This window comes from Pristiophorus japonicus, unplaced genomic scaffold (assembly GCF_044704955.1).
Source record: "Pristiophorus japonicus isolate sPriJap1 unplaced genomic scaffold, sPriJap1.hap1 HAP1_SCAFFOLD_709, whole genome shotgun sequence".
Lineage (NCBI taxonomy): Eukaryota > Metazoa > Chordata > Chondrichthyes > Pristiophoridae > Pristiophorus > Pristiophorus japonicus.
Window position 1 is genome coordinate 1 of NW_027254623.1, and position 6436 is coordinate 6436.

Below are 6436 nucleotides of genomic sequence, written 5' to 3' on the forward strand. Positions count from 1 at the left end.
GTCCTTGTATGTAAAACACAAAAAGTTATCATGCAGATAAAGCAAGCAATTATGAAGCTAATAGAAATGTTGGACTTTATTGCAAGGGGGATGGAGTATAAAAGCAGGGAAGTCCTGCTGCAACTGTACAGGGTATTGGTCAGACCACACCTGGACTACTGCATACAGTTTTGATCTCCTTATTTCGGAGGGATATACTTGCATTGGAGACAGTTCAGAGAAGCTTCACTAGTTTGATTCCTGAGATAAAAGGGTTGACTTATGGGGATAGGTTGAGCAGGTTGGTCCTATACTCATTGGAGTTTAGAAGAATGAGAGGTGATCTTATTGAAACATATGATACTGAGGGGACTCGACAAGGTGGATGCCAGAGAGGATATTTCCACTTGTAAGGAATCTAGAACTAAGGAGCATAGTTCAAGAATATGGGATTTAGAACTGAGGTGAGGAGAAATTTCTACTCTCAGAGGGTCGTAAATCGGTGGAATTCTCCGCCCAGAGAGCTGTGGAGGCTGGGTCACTGAATATATTTAAGGTGGGGATAGACAGATTTTTGAACGATAATGGAGTGAAGGGTTATGGGGAGTGGGCAGCAAAGTGATCTTATTAAATGGTTTAGCAGGTTCGAGTGGCCAATGGCCTACTCCTGTTCCTTTTTCTTATGTTTTTTAAAGAGTGAATTAGAGATGCAATCACAATCAGTGTTATTTTTTATCTGACCATTTTCCCGTTGATTGATTTGTCAAATATCCAGAATATTAAACTCCAGCCCAGTTATAGGGGGAATCAATATCAGCAGAAAGAAAGCCCAACAGTCAGAATGGACTCGATTCAGTCTGGGACAACAGCAGAACCCAAACCCTGCAGTCACTTGTGAACTCGCTGGTGCCTCAGCAGGTGGGATGAAGAAGTGAATCCCTTCCCACACTCAGAGCAGATGAATGGCCTCTCCCCACTGTGAACTCACTGGTGTTTCAGCAGGTTGGATGACTGAGTGAATCCCTTCCCACACTCAGAGCAGATGAACAGCTTCTCCCCAGTGTGAACTCGCTGGTGTGTCAGCAGGTGGGATGAGGTAGTGAATCCCTTCCCACAATCGGAGCAAGTGAATGGCCTCTCCCCAGTGTGAACTCACTGGTGTGTCAGCAGGCTAGATGACAGAGTGAATCCCTTCCCACACTCAGAGCAGGTGAATGGCCTCTCACCAGTGTGAACTCGCTGGTGTTTCAGCAGGTTGGATGACTGAGTGAATCCCTTCCCACAGTCAGAGCAGGTGAACGGCCTCTCCCCAGTGTGAACTCGCTGGTGTGTCAGCAGGCTGGATGAGGTAGTGAATCCCTTCCCACAGTCAAAGCAGGTGAACGGCCTCTCCCGGGTGTGAACTCGCTGGTGTGTCAGCAGGTGGGATGACACAGTGAACCCTTTCCCACAGTCGGAGCAGGTGAACAGCCCCTCCCCAGTGTGACCTCGCTGGTGAGTTGCAAGATGGGATGAGGTAGTGAATTCCTTCCCACACTCGGAGCAGGTGAACGGCCTCTCCCCAGTGTGAACTCGCTGGTATATCAGCAGGGTGGATGACTGAGTGAATCCCTTCCCACACTCGGAGCAGGTGAATGGCCTCTCCCCAGTATGAACTCGCTGATGTATCAGCAGGGTGGATGACTGAGTGAATCCCTTCCCACACTCAGAGCAGGTGAATGGCCTCTCCCCAGAGTGAACTCACTGGTGTGTCAGCAGGCTAGATGACAGAGTGAATCGCTTCCCACACTCGGAGCAGGTGAATGGCCTCTCCCCAGTGTGAACTTGCTGGTGCCTCAGCAGGTGGGATGACCGAGTGAATCCCTTCCCACACTCAGAGCAGGTGAATGGCCTCTCCCCAGTGTGAACTCGCTGGTGTGTCAGCAGGCTGGATGACTGAGTGAATCCCTTCCCACAGTCGGAGCAGGTGAATGGCCTCGCCCCAGTGTGAACTCGCTGGTGTTTCAGCAGGTGGGATGAACGAGTGAATCCCTTCCCACATTTAGAGCAGGTGAATGTTCTCTCCCCAGTGTGAGTGCGCCAATGAACTTCCAGCTCAGACGGGTAATTGAATCTCTTCCCATAGTCCCCACATTCCCACGGTTTCTCCATGGTGCGGGTGTCCTTGTGTCTCTCCAGGTGGGATGATCAGTTGAAGCCTCGTTCACACACACAACACGTGTTCGGTTTCTTCCCGCTGTCAATCGTGCAATATTTTTTAAGGCTGTGAATCTGGTTAAAGCTCTTTCCACAATCAGTGCACTGGAACACTCTCACTCGGGTGTGTGTGTCTCGGTGCTTTTCCAGTCACACTGATGTTTGAAATCTGTTCCCACAGACAGAACAGACAAACATTTCTCCTTCCACATTCAAAGGCCGATGATATTCAGGCCCTGATGAATCGAGTGATTCAGTCAGATCTTGACGAATGTTTGATTTGATTTTCTCGTCTGCAAATCCTGCCCTTCGAATACTCTGCAAAAAGAGTTTACAAAAATCATTACTGCAAGTAAAGGACATTAATTCACAACCGACAATTTTAGATTGTATGGAACATTCTTTCCTCTCTTGTTCCTCCAAAGTTGTAAATCCCCGCCCCATACACACTTCCCCGTCACTGTCCTAAAATTCAAACACATCGCACGTCTGAAGGCAGCTTGTCCTCCGCTCCCAATTATCATCACCAACTCTGGCTGGGTTCAGTTCTACACTCACTGGTTCCCCTCCCCTGAAGGTATGGATTCTGGCTGGGTTCAATTCTACACTCACTGGTTACCCTCCCCTGAAGATGCTGACTCTGGCTGGGTTCAGTTCTACACTCATTGGTTTCCCTCCCCTGAAGGTACGGATTCTGGCTGAGTTCAGTTCTACACTCACTGACTTCCCTCCCTGTCGCTCAATCCCAGAGGATGCTGACTCTGGCTAGGGGCAGTTAACATAAGATAATAAATAGGAGCAGGAGTAGGTTATTTGACCCCTCGGTCCTGCTCCCCCATTCAATAAGATCATGGCTGATCTCATCATGGGCTCAGCTCCACTTCCCTGCCCACTCCCCATACCCCTTTACTCCATTATCACTCAAAAATCTGTCTATCTCTGCCTTAAATGTTTTCTGGGACCGTGCAGGAGTTAATATTGGACAGAAACAGTCCGAGATTAGTTTAATTGCAGAAAAACACTCGGTCACTGAGAGTAATACCAAAGTGGATAATCAAACAGCTATAGGGAGGGAGGAACTTAATACAATCACTATCACTAATGAAGTAGTACTCGGTAAAATAATGGGACGGAAGGCAGGCAAGCCCCTTGGACCTGAGGGTCTTAAGAGAAGTAGCTGCAGAGATAGTGGATGCATTGGTTGTAATCTACCAAAATTCATTGGATTCTGGGGCGGTCCCAGCAGATTGGAAAACCGCAAATGTAACGTCTCTATTTAAAAAAAGGAGGCAAACAAAAAGCAGGAAACTATAGACCAGTTAGTCTAACATCTGTCGTTGGGAAAATGCTGGAGTCCAATATTAAGGTAGCAGTAGCGGGACATTTAGCAAAGCATGATTCAATCAAGCAGAGTCAGCATGGCTTTATGAAAGGGAAATCATGTTTGACAAATTTGCTGGAGTTCTTTGAGGATGTAATGAGCAGGGTGATAAGGGGAACTGGTGGATGTGGTGTATTTGGATTTCCAGAATGCATTTGATAAGGTGCCACATAAGAGGTTACTGCACAAGATAAAAGCTCATGGGGTTTAGGGCAGTATATTAACATAGATAAAGGATTGGTTAACTAACAGAAAACAGAGAGTCGCGATAAATGTGTTTTTTTCCGGTTGGCAAATGGTGACTAATGAGGTGCCATAGATATCGGTCCTGGGTCCTCAACTATTTACAATCTATATTAATGACTTGAATGAAAGGACCAAGTTTAATGTAGCCAAGTCTGCTGATGATAAAAAGATGGGTGGGAAAGCAAATTGAGGACACAAAAAATCTGCAAAGGGATATAGACAGGCTAAATGAGTGGGCAAAAATTTGTCAGATGTAGTATAATGTGGGAAAATGTGAGGTTATCCACTTTGGCAGAAATAATAGAAAAGCAAATTTTAATTTAAATGGAGAAAAATTGCAAAGTGCTACAGGACAGTGAGACCTGAGGGTGTTTGCATGAAACACAAAGTTAATATGCAGGTACAACAAATAATCAGGAAGGCAAATGGAATGTTGGCCTTTATTGCAAGGGTGATAGAATATAAAAGCAGAGAAGTCCTGCTACAACTGTACAGGATATTGGTGACACCACACCTGGAGCACTGCATACTGTTTTGGTCTCCATATTTAAGGAAGGATATACTTGCATTGGAGGCAGTTCTGAGTTTGATTCCGGAGATGAGGGGGTTGTTTTATGAGGATAGGTTGAGCCGATACACGTTGGAATTCAGAAGAATGAGATGTAATTTTATTGAAATATATGATCGACAAAGTGGATGCAGAGAGGATATTTCCACTCGTAGGGTAAACTAAAACCAGGGTTCATAGTCTCAGAATAAGGGGTCGCCCATTTAAAACTGAGAGGAGGAGAAATTTCTTCGCTCAGAGGGTTGTAAATGTATGGAATTCTCTGCCTCAGAGAGCGGTGGAGGCTGGGACATTGAATAAATTGAAGACAGAGATAGACATTTTCTATCTAAGGTGTTTTGGGGAGTGGGCAGGGAAGTGGAGCTGAGTCCCTGATCAGATCAGCCATGATCTTATTGAATGGCGGAGCAGGCTCCAGGGGCCAAATGTCCTACTCCTGCTCATATTTCTTATGTTATAAGGAGATAATAACCCTGGGACTGTTAACGTGGATTGCAAACCTGGGACTGTACATGGGGATTCTAACCCTGGGAGTGAACAGCTCTGGGGTTTTCCTGTTACAATTGTCTGGGACGTAAACCGTAAGCTTAGCACTGAGCAGCGCCTTTAGGAGAGATGCTGGGAAATCCGAGATGTTAAAGAGTGACAATAAAATAATTAAGTTGTCGCTTTACCCAGGCGGCCCGGTTGGAAACAGACACTGACGTAGCTCACCTTGCTCCTGCACCAAGATGGCCGCGCATGCGCTTTGCTGCTCATTGAATCAAGATGGCGGAGCGCTGACCTTGACTTCCTGTATAAAGATGGCCGCAGTTACCCTGGGCCTGTGACCGAGAGAAAGCCCCAAGGTTGCAGCCGCCGGTATTCCGATTATTATTCCGTACTTCCGGCGGGCACTAGTTGTTTATGATGCCTCCGCGGTTATCCGCAGGTCCATTACTCCCCTCCGCCCCGCTGAAAACGGGCTCTTTCGCGCAGCACATGTTCATCGTGTCCGCTCCGCCATTACACGCGCCGCGCATGGTCCGAACACAGCCAGGTCCCGCGCCTGCGCACTGGGCCGCTGTTGTCTGGGTTCGGCACATTCTCCCCGCCGGGAATGCTGGGTAAATGCACTGCCATTGAAAGGCCAATGGTGAATTGAAGAGGATTTACTGGGATTGAAAGACTGCATTAGAGGGAGCAGCGTGCGGCGACGCAGTCCCGGCCTGCAAGACCATCAGTAGGCCTGGGCCATCAGAGGGAGCAGTGTGCGGCGGCATACGAGGGCGACGGCTGCGAAATCACGTCGCTCATTGCAGTGCGGGCAGGCACAGCAGGAGGGGCGAAGGAGCAAGAGTTTGTCGAAGGAAGTGACCGGGGCCCAGGAGAGGCGTGAGTTTGGGACCTAAAAGGGTCGAGGGTCCAGGGGCAGCACGGGCCAGCCCACACTGCTATATGTGTGCGCGCTCGGTCCGTGCAGCAGAGCTGGTCTCCAGTCGTCTTGGTTAATCCTTGCCACTGGACCAAGACCTAGCTCTGTCAAGCCCATGTGCTGGCTGGTGTGCAACGGCCACCACATGTTAAAAAAAATCCACACACAGGCATCTTCCACCCTTCAGGATGTAATTCGGGATCTGGAATATTAGGTCCTTCATTGAAACACCTGTGAACTTATTCCTTTTTGGCGTGGAAACAAGTCATCCTCGCTTTGAGGGACTGCCTATGATGAAGATTCTGATTGCAATGGGCACTGAACCATGTTCATTCTAGCAATTAGACCTTGTTTCTGCTGCTCTACATAATCCCTATACCTGAGCTGGAGATTAAGGTTCTGTATAAATAGTGAATACATCAGCTTGTTTCAAACACCGTGTGTCGAATATTTGATTTCTCCATAATAAGAGGAGACTAATTAATGTTTCCTTCCCTTCCATTTTGGGTCTTTTCTTACTCTAGATTATTTCATTTCTGACGCAGTTCATCTTTTACCACATCAAATCCCAAGCTTGTTTCATTTGAGTATACGGCTTGTGGGTGTCATGGACTGAACTGGTGTATCTCATTTTACACTCATTTGACGTTCC

At 47.4% G+C, this 6436-nt stretch overlaps 1 pseudogene; it reads right to left on the reverse strand.

Annotated features, from left to right (window-relative positions):
- Positions 1 to 63: 63 nt before the first annotated feature.
- Positions 64 to 5358, reverse strand: LOC139256310 (zinc finger protein 229-like; annotated as a pseudogene).
- Between the last annotated feature and the right edge of the window lie 1078 nt (positions 5359 to 6436).